The sequence below is a fragment of the Corapipo altera genome, unplaced genomic scaffold, assembly GCF_003945725.1.
Source record: "Corapipo altera isolate COAL_440 unplaced genomic scaffold, ASM394572v1 63, whole genome shotgun sequence".
Lineage (NCBI taxonomy): Eukaryota > Metazoa > Chordata > Aves > Passeriformes > Pipridae > Corapipo > Corapipo altera.
The window spans coordinates 4,883,410-4,896,663 of NW_020884928.1; positions in this window are offsets into that span (position 1 = coordinate 4,883,410).

Genomic DNA, 13,254 nt, shown 5'->3' on the forward strand with positions numbered 1-13,254 from the left:
CTTGCATGTGTAGGATTTCCCTCTGACTTCAGTTCTCAAGAGTTGGGGTTGACTTTTTTTCTTTCACACAGGTGAAAGATATGCAGCTCAAAACCACTCCCTTTCCAAGCTGATGTAGTTTGTCATTAAATTGTTTTTAAACAAAAACTTGATTTCTTGTTCTGAAATTCAAGTTTTATCTGCATCTGCTTTTATTTTTAAAATAAGTTTTTAAAAGAAGAAACTCATCCAGATACCTAAGAAGGCTCAATTTTTGAAACCATTAATATTTATTTAAGCAAAATTTACAAAGCTATTTTAAATTCACGTGGTATCTGTAAAACTATTGCCTCTTAATTTTTTTACACAGAGTTTATAAGTTTGTTAGTTCATATACAAACTAATTTTGGAATAATGAAAATCAGAGACGATAATAAAACAAACTATGAGGCAGTAACATTTAGAGTGATGGATTTATTTTTATCCATTCATAAGGCATAGAGTGTTTGTAATATAGAATATCCTGCACACCGTTCTTGTTTTGCTTTTCCCCAGCATGCCAGAGTCAGGACAAGGTTCTGTGAGAAATATTGAACTCTACTTGTTTTTAAAAATGCCATTCAGTGGAGAACAAAAACTACCATTCCCCATTGTGGATCTTCCCTTTTTTGCCTGAGATATTCTAGTTTCTCTTTGCAGTCACTTTTTCTTTCCTTTCTGAAGTGTCTAATACAGAACAAAACTACACCAAAGTGAAAGTATTGATTAAAGAAAGAATATTCACGATGATGTTTAGTGTATTTTTGGAAAGAACTGTGAGCAGAACAGCTACCAGCGTTCCAAACAAGCAACATCTGTAGTGCATCTAGCAACTGACTTCTCAAACATTTCCATGTGTGCTTGACTTGCGTCTCCAGCAACTATTCCTGGTAGTTATATGTGTCACAAGAATGGATGTAGAGGAGAAATTATGTTGGAAAACAATGAAAATCACTGAGGAAAAGCTTGCACGGACACATGGAGATCTCCTTGCTCAGTCTTGGAACAAATCCAGTGGTCCCTATTGAAAGCACGGGTCTAACAGTCCATCATGATGAATCTAAAGACTATGCTGTACCTCAGATTTTGCCATTCTTCATGCTTGAGTGCTTATTTGCATCTCCTGAGCGTCCAGTTATGCAGGAATTAATTATTAAATTCATCTGAGAGATATTCTGATTTGCCAGCTATTTAGCTGTCCTCACTATTGAAAATTCATGTCTCAATTGCAGTCCAAATTTATTTTACTTCAGCACACAGCAGTTACTTCCTCTTCTTACACTTGACTTTTGAACAGGGAGTTTGCTATCAATATTATATCAGTATCAATATTTTATATAAGTATTACAGTAATGCTTGTGTTTCCTATGGAATTATTGATAAACAACTTTAAATAACACAGGAGCAGAATTGGATGCCTCTAGAAATAGATGAGTATGAGGATGAGTATGCTACATTGAAGACACTTCAGTGCCAATGTTGTCCTGCTTCCAAATCATAATTTGTCATATATTGTCTATTTAGTTGGTAATTCACCAAATGTGAGCCACACTGATTATGGTTGAAGCTACTCTGCAGTCAAAGAACCCTACAAAATCAAATGTTTTAAAGAACTCTGCCTTTCATCACTGCTGCAGCTTTTATCAAACACATTTATAGTCTCATTTTTGAGATGCAGGTACACAAGAGCAGATTTCCCATCAATGCTTCTTGATAGACCAAAAAAATATGTTACCTGCACTGCACTATTAACACACTAATGTGAAGCCAGAGCCGTTAGCCACAGAGAACACAGGGTTACTCAGGAAGCTACAGGATTTATTCCAGATGGAACTGTTCCATGTCAACCTCCTTTTGAGGTACTAACTTAACCCTAACAGTTAATGCAGAATCTTTTCTTGACCTACTGAGGTGACACCCAGCAAGGAAGGGATAAATCATTACATTTTACCCACATTTAGAAAACATGTACCACAGACAGTGACAGTTTTAGTCAGTCCCAATGATAAAGACAACCCTGTTTCCTTGTCTAGCAGGAGATTGGTTGCCCTGCCCAGATCAGTCATGTCTGGGTCCTGAGTTTGTGGGTGTCTCTTCTGCTTTAAAGAAATGCATTTAGATCAGAAATGCATTGCTCTGAAACCAATGCTGAGGAAAATAATTCAGGGAGGTGGTGTGGTGTGCAGAGAGAACAGGAAAAGCTTGTGAGGATTTATGCTACAAAAAGTTAATTTTGGACTTGTTAGTCAAATGTAAAAGAGAATTCCTCTTTGGAGGCACTGATTTTAATGGTAATACTATAAAAGTTATAAAAGACTCAGGAGCACTGAAAAGAAAATTGCATCCCTTTGTCATCACAAAGTCAGAGCTGCTACCAAAACCTTCCTTCTCTCCACATGTGGTGGGGATTGGAAGAAAGAGGATGAGTATGTCTCTGTGGATATCTTGACTGGTGTGGGAGAGCAGCTGCTCTTCTCAAAGCCTTCCACAGCTTTCTTAATGAACAAGGAAAGGGAAATCGAAAACTGGAAGTTGATAAGCATTCTAGCTTACCCCTTTTCTGGCTTCCTCATATTAGAAACACACAAAATGTAGTGGGAGATAGGATGCCTCTGTATGACATTTCTGTTGTAAATGTGTTAAGTGTTATAACTGTGCATACAGACATACTGACACAAAACTGGTGCAATCATACTTAAAGTTTGGCCTTTACTCCCAAAATGGAAAGCAGCCATGTAATTATTTACCATGACAAGAATAAAATAAACCTTGCATGCAGCATAGGTTTAACGGGGAAAGGAGAAGGATTTTATATATAACCATCCTCTAAGGATCCTGATTTGGCTGGGTTTCCGTTGGTTTTTCTTTGGGAAATATTTCTTATCAAGATGGTTTTTGGGATCTTTCTCGTCTTTTCTGTTCCTTGGAGTTTTTTCTTAAAGAAAATGTTTTAAAATTCTAGGTATAATCACAATTTTATATTCTTTACCTTTACAAACTCAGAGGTGCCCTAGCTTCTACCCTACTCAAAACAGACTGCCAGGCAGCTGGGGGAAAAATGCTTCTTTATAAATTGAAGCTCACGTTTCTTCCTTTCTTTACTCCCTTGTCCAGTCACCCAGATTAATTCTGAATTGAGAACATAATTTAGAGCCTTTATTGCTTTCCCTGATGCCAGAGGACATCTATTTTTTTTAATGGAAAATCTTCATAAATAATACTTTGCTTAAATAAATGTGCTGCAGAAACTGAATTATTCTGAGCCTTTTCCACCCAGGCAGCCTGCGAATGAACGGCCTCATGGAAAGGGCTGGGACACGAAGCCAGGACAGCAGTTGAGATGTTTACTAACTGTGGCGGGATGGCTTTCTCAGGTGTGACACATAAACACAGCCACTCACCTGCGTATCCACAGCAGCCTTATTGATCCTTGCTAACATCCTGATCCACACTATGCTGTGTGCTGATGTGCCATGGCCAGGCACAGCAGAGGACACCCTGCATGGGCTGGATTCACAGCTGCGAGAGCTGCTCCTGCCCCTCCACTCCCACCAGCAAACATCACACCGATATAAATGACAAATGTGTTGAGGGGAATGAGATTAGATAAGGAATAAGAAGGAGGGAGGAGGTAAAAGGGAAAAGCACTCCTTCTGCTGACATGTCATCACTGGAACATCTGCCTTATGTCTGGGTGTGCTAATGATCTCCTCTCTGAAACCCCACTGCAATACAATTAGGGCTGATAAATCACAAGGGGGTTTTTTTGGAGTTTTTTTCTAGTTTTAAGGTCCCAAATGCTACGGTGGAAAAAAAGGAGGCAAAACGAAAAGAATGGGCAGTTTATCTCACCTAAAATCTGCTGAGTGCTGACACAAAAAAACATAACTTTAAAAAGATACCAGACTGCCATAAAACACAAAAAGAGCAGTTTTTTTCCACTTTTGTCTGAATTCCAACTCATGTACAAGGTATTCTTCATGACTTTCTGCTTTTTTTTGTGGGTAAAATAAAATTAAAAAAAAGGAGCCTGTTTTTCCTAGTCCTTAAGACTTACATGTGCATATCTATCTATCTATCTATTTATATATATATTTTCTTGACTGATGAACTTTTATGCACACATGAGCTTGTTCATCCAATAAAAAGTAATTTAAAAAATCAAGCCATAAATTATAGGATGATTTCATTGCAAAGGTTAGGAGAAAGTCAGAATTGTTTGCTAATGTTTATTCTTTCCCTCTCTAGGACATACTCAATTACAAGACAGTATATATCAAGGGCTTTTCCAGTTCTGTTTGTACACATTGTCTCCCACACCCTCACACAGTGGTAGGAAGCAGAGTGCATACTGTTTATAAAGCGAAAGCTGGACAAACTATCTGCAACAGATTGATTAGCCTGTGCCTCCACCTTGCTCACAAATTCTCTGATAGTTGACCCTGGTGTTTCAAATTAGTTTACTACTGAGATTTGTCCCAGCAAGGGACAGATTGGAGGAGCTGAGTGTCAACTGCACCACTGGGGGGCTGTAGCAGCTTTTCAGAGACCCGGGAGGAACTGACTGAAGTTTACAAACACTGACCAGTAAGTCAATGCACCACAGGACTAGTAAACATTGCCTGGAGTCCTTGTCTGGAGTTTGTTAGTACAGAACCTCTCTCTCCAAAGGGTTCTGGAAAAACAACTTCCAGATCATCAAGGTCTGTTGTTTAAACCAAAACAGGGACAGGCTCCTGCAGGAGACCAACACTACAGTCCTGTTGTCCTTCATTGGTCAACCACTTCCTGTATTTCCTTCATTAGGAGACATGCCTGGTACTCAATTCTTTGATGATGATGAGGAGGAGGAGGATAGTAGAACTAGAGAAAACTGCAGAGGATGGTGTCAGTAGCCAGAGGTGCCACTATCATTTAATAACACACAGCAGTGCCAATGTCAACTGATGTCCTACGTATGCTTTCACTGCGCAAGACATGTTGGTGTTGGCATTGACCTTACACCACAGCGGAGAGCATGGCTTTTCAGAGTATATAGTCCTAGAAGTGCATGGTTTGCTTTGCATCCTTCTACACCTCAGCGAGTTTCAGTCTGGGAGCTGCACCTTCTGTCAGGCCGTAGGGGCTATTAAAAGCCTCTGACCCAGTCTGACTATTTGTAACAGTTGATCTTCCCTCTAAATGGAGGGAGACCATGTGCCATGAGATGGAATCACCCTTTTCTCTGGCTGGTGCTAATGCAGGTGAGAGAGAACAAGCACCTGCTTTACTATTGATTAGTCCACACATGTGCAGAGCTGGACACGAATTTTAATAAGACCATTTCCCACTGTACTGAAACACTCTGGCCTTTGCATGAAAATAAAAGACAGAAATAGTTGGCTAAGGGTCCTTCTGGCCACCTACCCTCCCTGAAGGGGGATTTTAAAATTTTTCTTGTGCAGGTTCTGGGGTTTGAGTGAGAGGGTTGCCCAACTGTTTTCCAGCAGTAATGCCTGTTATGCCAAAAGCACGCAAAGCAGCTGGAAGAACACCAAAATCATTCACAACTTAGATACCACCACACTTAGACAATAAGAAGAAAAAGCTGCACCTCTGCTTATTGCCAGTATTTTAAAGAGATGATCTGATGAAACTCAGAGCTGCATTTTAGTAACTTCATTATTCTAAAACTACGAAGAGGTTACAGAAAAGCAGATTGTTTGTAGTTGGACAAGTGTCCTGAAGTTGGCTACTAACGTGATATCTTAAATATCTGCTACTGAGACCCTGCACTCTTCATAAGGAGTCCAGGAAGCATGTGATTGAGAAGACCTGCAAGGTCATCCAGTCCATCTCCTTGACAGCGTTTGTTGTTTTGTTCCTCCCTGGTTTCCCATGTCTTAATTTAAACTTGTCCTTATTTCCTTCCTCACTATCAACCATATGAATCTCCTTTAAAATAACTGCCCTCCTCTCAGTATCAGATCAGATAATAGAGTACATATTTCATGTCTTTCCCTTGTAGAACATGAAATTAGTCTGTTTCCACTAAGAGCTCAATTGCAGTTATTCACTGTTGTCCTCAATCTTCTTTTTTTGCTTGTTCTGTGCACTTTGTTTTTATCAGTTGTGGTAAATAGTCCCTCTCTCCCTTACCCACTCACCTGTGAAATTTCACTTGCACTTAGTCACACAAACTTTTTAAATTATCTCTTTAATAATTAGTGAATATTTGGATCTGCCTCTGATTTTATTTTCATGAAAATTAGCAGTGATGAACTTCTTGGGCTAAGATAATGGGCTTTCACTTGTTCTTAGTCAGAATCCTGTTCTTCCTTGCTTGCAGGTTCCTTAGCTTGCTGTCTTTATAATTCCCTTGAGGCCTTTTTCTCACGTTCTTCCCACTGGTGAACATTTAATCTGCTTGTAATACTTTCATCATTATGTCTTGTAACACTTTTATTTTCATCCCACAGCCCTGGCTGTTGGCTCCTTGGCAAGGCTATCCTGGCATTTTCTAAAGGAGTTGACTTCAGGATAACAACTGCTAGTTACAACTTAAAACGAGTGACTAGTCACAATTAATTGCCCAGGTACTAGCTATCTTTGACCTTGTCTGCTTAATCATGCTTATTTAAAATGCAACTGAAAAATATACCAGTTTTTCAATAGATTGCATGATACTGTAGCAGAAAAAAAAGATACAGAGAGACATATATAGCTATATAGATATAAGTAGATATATACATATAAAATACCATTACTGATCTCCTTGCCAGCACTAAGGATTTCCAAGCAGCTGCCACTCTTAATACTGCCCCTTACTAGAATGCTTTAGTGGCTTTTGGATTACTATGAAGCTGCCCGTCATTGCAGAGTTAGATTCCAATTAACTTCTTCTGCCCCAGCTTGCTTGAAAAAACAATTCATGGGATTTTTCAGGGAGCAACACATCCTCCAAAGAACAAGCTTCCATCATTCTCTGTGTCAAAGAACTTCCAGATCAAAAGCTGAAACAAAGTCTGTTGACTTTATCAAGACAAAATGCTGTGACTTCACTCAAATGAAATGTTCTGATAAGGCCACTTTGGTATTCCCAGAACTCAGCTTTGGGGAATACTTGGTATATGGGGGAGTATGAATTCTAACTTTTCATCCAACTGAGACGGAAGCAAATTCAGATGGCTAATATTTTTTCTCCCCCAGAACAGAACTTCAACATTTCAACTAGCTTACAGCAGATTCCCATTTACAGTGCGGATTTCCTGTCTGCTCTACAACCTTCTCTAGGAGTTTGAGGCTAAAACTTTCTGCTCTCCTCCTCAGTAGGTCAAATGACTAAAACAGTATCTGATCTGTAGTAGCCAAGGGCTATAGTTTTAAAAAAACCTCATTTCCCTCTGCCCTGTATTTTTGTTTGCCCAAGGAAATGTAGAAAAAGCAAACATTATCTACAGACATTTTTTTGGTTTTCAGAGGCCACATGCACAAAGTTCCCCCCTCCTTGGAGCTGCAACCACTTTCCCTGTAGCTCTCTGTGCTAACTCATGTATCCTTCCTCTTGTTATTTGTTGTGTATCTTCCAAAACAAACACAACTGCAGAACCACAGGATAGCTTCAGATTGCAAGGCTTAGGATCAAAAACGACATCGGCTTTAGGCTGGAGGCAACACTGCTGCTCTTGGGGATTTGAGTTAAGACTCTCTAAAAGGCTGCTATTTTTTTCTTCCCCCTGTAAATAATAGAGCAATGTTCACAACAATGTCTTCATGTTTTTCAAGAAGCAGCAGCCACTTGATTTCTTGTTTTGATGAATAAGAATGTTCCTGCAGCAATTTTTAGTGGGAAAACTTTATCCTATAAATGTACTCTGAAAGAACTTTCTAGAGGATGTGGGATGGTTATTGGTACAGTCAGGAGGGCAAAATCATGTTCTGTTGGGCTTCATTTGTGTTTCTCAGATGGGAGTGTGGGGAACTAGAATTCCAGTTCAGCTTGTTTCTGTGTATATTAATATGTGGTCGTGCATTGCACAAGATGTCATAACCCACATGCTGCACTGCACCCAGCACGAAAGACAAAAATGGCTTCATATTATCTTAGCACTGTCGCTCGGTTCCTAAATAGCCTTTTCAAACAAGTGAAGTACCAGTTCCCCAGACACTACAGGAGAAGGAAAATGCACACGAACTCCAGCAAATCAGCAGCAAGACGGTCTATTTTAGAAGCTGAGCTTCAGCTAGTAAACTCTGAAGATTTGCTGTTTTAAAGATGAGCCAGGAATATATGGAAATTTGTACCTTTTGCACAAATGTGAACCAGAATGCACAGGGCAATCCATATGTTCTGTGTGATAATGCATTTGCTTACCTTCAGGGAAATTGGAGAGACTTTGGGCAGAGGAGTGCAGGCAGACACGTGTTTTTTCTGCCTGCACTCTGAGCTGGCAGGAGAGGAGCCAGTTCCCGTCTGGAAGTTGCACCACCACAGTAGTGTGACACTGTGACACACCTAATGCACACACTCACCTCCCAGCACTTGGTCTGTGTTACAGTTCCATATTGTTCATTATAAGGCCCCATGACTCCAGTCAAACATAGGAAATGGATGCAACTTCTTTGCAAGGTTATCAAATACATGAGCATCACACATTGCTGAGCTAATCACATGCCAATATTAAATTGGAAAAAGAAGAAAAGATCTTAATATTTTTCATTAAATTTTCATCTCTTCAAGGCTATTCTTTTGACTCACCTGCTCTCAGCTTGTTTCTCAAGGTCTAGTCCTACTTGCTCTCCAGTCACCTGTTCAGTTTCCCCATAAAAAGACAGCAAATATAACATAGTATTCCAATGTAAAACATAAGTAGAAAACTTTTCCTGACTGTAAGAAATTTCAGATTTCTTTCAAGGGACAGCTCTCAGGATTCTCTAATTGATACTATGATTGTTGTGAAAGAGAGAAAAAAATCAGAATTGAAACACGGGAACTTGATATTTCTAAATGTTTACTCTGATTTAATAGCTCTTCCCTTGATGATGTAACTCATGGCAAGTAGGTAGTATCAATAAAAATATTTTATTCACACAAAGGTGATCTCAGTTACAGAAAGTTTGAAGTTGTGCTTCCTTGGCGCAGCTTAAAGTAAAGACTCAGCAGAACTGCCTAAATATTAGAAATAACAAGCAACACATGATCTCATTTCTACCTGTTTCTGATATTTCAAGAAGTTTCAGGGGCAAAAAAATAATTATTAAGTATTTATGTATAATATTTAAATGTTACATTTAAAATAAAAAGATATACAACAGCTGACAGCTATAGCCAGCTGCCCAGGACCAGTGGGTCTCTCAACTCGCTTTCAAAGGTGAATATAATATCCAGAAAGTCAGAATTCTCTTAACTCTGGGCCACATATAGTTTGACCAGGATGGTAGCACAAATGACCCCAACCTCCATTTTATGCTGTGGTTGGTTTAATCAGCTGTGGAAATGGGGCTGTAAGAGGAACAGGGGCTCTGTCAGGGGCTGTAAACAGCACTTCTGAGCCACTTCACAGTCTCAAGGATGTTTCAGATAGTGCTGTGTAATCACAGTCAAACAGCAGAGTTGAGAGGAACTGACATAATATTCAAGTATTTGTTTTCACTCTGAATAAGAAACAGATGAAATATGCAGAATTAAAAAAAAAAAGTAAATAAAAATACTTGGAACGATATCTAAAGAGTGCACACAAAATAGAAGAAAGCACTTTCTCTGTTTGCTTTGAGAGTAGAAATAAAAAATGCAAGAAAGTTGGAGTGAGATATAAAAATGCAGAGGAGGGCAAAAAACCCACAGAAGTGTGTCCCTAACATAAGAAGGGTATGGAACTGTTGGAGCAAGTCCAGAGGAGGGCCATGAAGTTGATAAGAGGACTAGAGCACCTCCCCTGTAGTGATAGGTTGTGGAGTAATGGGTACAAATTGAAAGAGAGGATATTTAGGTTAGATTTTAGGAAGAAATTCTTACTGTGAGGGTGATGAGACACTGGAACAGGTTGCCCAGAGAAGCTGTGGATGCCCCAACCCTGGCAGTGTTCAAAGCCAGGATGGATGGGGCTCTGAGCAACATGGTCTAGTGGGATGTGTCCCTGCCCATGGCAAGGAGGGTTGGAACCAGACGACCTTTAAGGTCCATTCTCACCCCTTAACCCCTCTGTTTAGGGAAGTGGAAGGGTTCAGGAGGTGCCTGGATCTGGTGCTGGGTGATCTGGTTTAGTGGTTTAGGGGTTACAGTGCTGGATGGACAGTTGGACTTGACCTTAAAGGTCCCTTTCAACCTTGACGATTCCACAAACATTCTATGTTAAGCTATAAAATAATTTCTAAATCGATTCGGTGAGACCAAAGAATTTGCTTTTATCTTCAAACCAGAACCAACAAAACGGGATGCCTGCCTGCCCTGGGGCCCAGAGCTGCCCTTGGTGCCCACCTCTGCCTACATTTTGCCGCCAGGCTCGGGCTGCGCCCACCCCCGAGCAGGGGGAGCCTGCACCGCCCCGGTGGAGCTCTGCGGGCACACTGTCCGCCCAGTGACAGGGCACAGAAGGGCGCAGCGCTGCCCTCGGGCGCCTGCATCAGCCGCAGCCCAGCCCAGCCCAGCCCAGCCCTACACGCCCCCCACCCTCAGCGGCGGGGCGGCTGCGCCATGGCCGGTGTGGCAGCGCCCCCCTGCGGCCGCGCCGGCCCCGGTGCCCGGCATGGCGGGTCCCTCAGCCCCGGCCGTGGGGACGCGTGGGCCGAGCCCCGTCTCCGCAGAGTGTCCGCCCTGCTCTCCCTCTGGATGGGCGGTAAGGACCTCGGTCATTTTAAACAGCGAAAATAACAGTGTGCGGGTCCCGCAGTGCAACCGACGGGAGCCCACATCAAATGTCCGTGCTTAAATATTATCTGTAAAGCACAGTTCGTATTTGTTATCATGAAACTTAAGATGACTCTTGTCAGGGAGAAACAGACACCTTGAAGCAAAGTCATGGGTGTGGGTTTCTGGAGGAAAATAGGTGTATCTGATGGGCTATGACCAACCTCGTCGCTGGTTTTCTATGGAAAAAGCCACATTTACTACATGAATATAAAATTTGATGAACTGCAAAAAATCATATAATGAGACTGCGAGTCAACTTCTTTTAAAATCTTTTGACTTTACTACGTTTTAATTACTATAAAATAAACTTTCCCTTAATCTGTAAACTATGTCGCTTATCAGATGGCAACACATCTGTAATTATTTTTCAAACCCAGTAATAGAGCAAGGTTCTCTCAAAGGAGAACCATGCAGAGCAAAATTAGAAAAATGAAAAGATGTGATGACATCCCACTGTACACCTACTGAACATTTAAAGGCTTAGTTCTTGTAAATGTCAGTCCTTTCAGGAGAGTCATATTAGCCGCACGATTTACTTTGTGTCTGCTGTGTGGCTGCACACAAGTTACATCAATTGGTCCATTCCATACTGGCAATCACTGCTTTGTTGCTGCACAAATAAACATCCATCACTGAAGGTATGGAAATAAATACATATTCATTACATTTATATAAATAAAATAAGTTGGCTTTTGGTGCTTATGCCTACCTGAAAACAATGAACTGTAGTTCTACTATAGGGATGTTTTTGGACTGGCAACTACAAAGAAGGATGTCACAATGAGTAGAAATGATTTTACTTGTCAGTCATGATTTTTAAATTAGTTCCTATAATGTATGCTAAACATATCTACTATATCTTAAGATATCTCTTAAAAAACAGGCAAAATTTGAGGCTTACTAATCACTTTTTGCATCCTCCATCCTCATTGAACACTGCAGGTTGTTATAGATATGGAACAGACAAAATATTGAGAATAAACAAGAAAAGGAGTTAGTAAATACAAAATACACTACATTTTGTGTAGAAACCCATGCTGCAGAATTCCAGGAAACTGTTGAGGAAGGTAAAATATATCAAGCCTTTTCAAAAACAAACTAAAAATAATCCCATTGCCACTGACATCAATGAAGTCCTTTATTGAGCAATTAGGGCACTGTCAGCTCTTCCAACATGCTCCAGAAATCACATGGAGAACCTCAGTATGAAGTGACAGATTCATCATCAATGGAAGCATCTCAAACCCACCATGTACTTCTTTGTATAGTCATCTAAGCACAAACATCAGTTCACTTTTTCCTAAAGGAATTGAAAATAAGTGTTCTTATTTATGTCATCAAAAGATTCTTTTACCCACTTTGCATAATTTGATTATCATACTACTTAGCAGCTGAGGCTGAGGCTGACTCTAACACTGCAAGCAGTGGTCCCTCTCCAGCAGGAGGGAAAGGCTCTTCGTCACAGTAACCATTCCTCCCGCTGCACTTGGAGGTAGCTCTGAGATCACATCTGCAAATCATTCAGATAAGTGACTTTGGTTCCACATAAAATAATGTCTTACCATTGTCCAGTTCTGGAATTTATATGTGGTTAGCATGATAAATGTTAAATGATCTAATATATATATACACACCAGACAAAGTATAATCATGGGGTCAATGAAAAATGATAGTGAGGAATAGATATTGGGGGATAGCAAACAGAACATTTGTTGAGCAGCTCATTTGTAGCTGTCTGCAGACAGGAAAGGGAGGGTGAGAGCCTGCCCAGTGTTAGAGATAACAGCAGTATCAGCTATAAAAACTCTAGGTGTACTAAAAGCAAACAGAGCCTGAAGTCCAGATAATGTATATCTGTAAGTTTTCAGGAGAAGCACATCTGCAATCCTTTCACTGACATTTTCTAGAAGTTCACAAGAGTCAGGAGGAGATTCCTGAAGATTAAGAAGTAGCAGATTTGAATCTCACATTTTCAAGAGGGCAAAGGACAGGAAACTATAAACTAGCAAATGGAACATTGTTTGTAGATAAACCTGAACACTGTTTAAGTGATTTGGCTAAAGAACACCTGGAAAGGTTCACTCCAGTTAAGGAAAGCTAGAATGGTTTATAATTCATTATATTGTTTGAGGTCTTTAGAGATATTACTGCCATTGGTGTTCTTTATAGGTATGATGACTGCTGTGAAAGATGCATCCATTTGTATCATAATAATGTGAGCATGGTTACTGTGAAGCAACAGCACATACTACGGGTTTTCAGTGCTCCAGCTGAAGTTTCTGTGGAGCTGCAAGGTTAAATGTGAGACAGAAGCCACTCTTTTCGCTGGTAAGAAAGAGGTTAAAAAA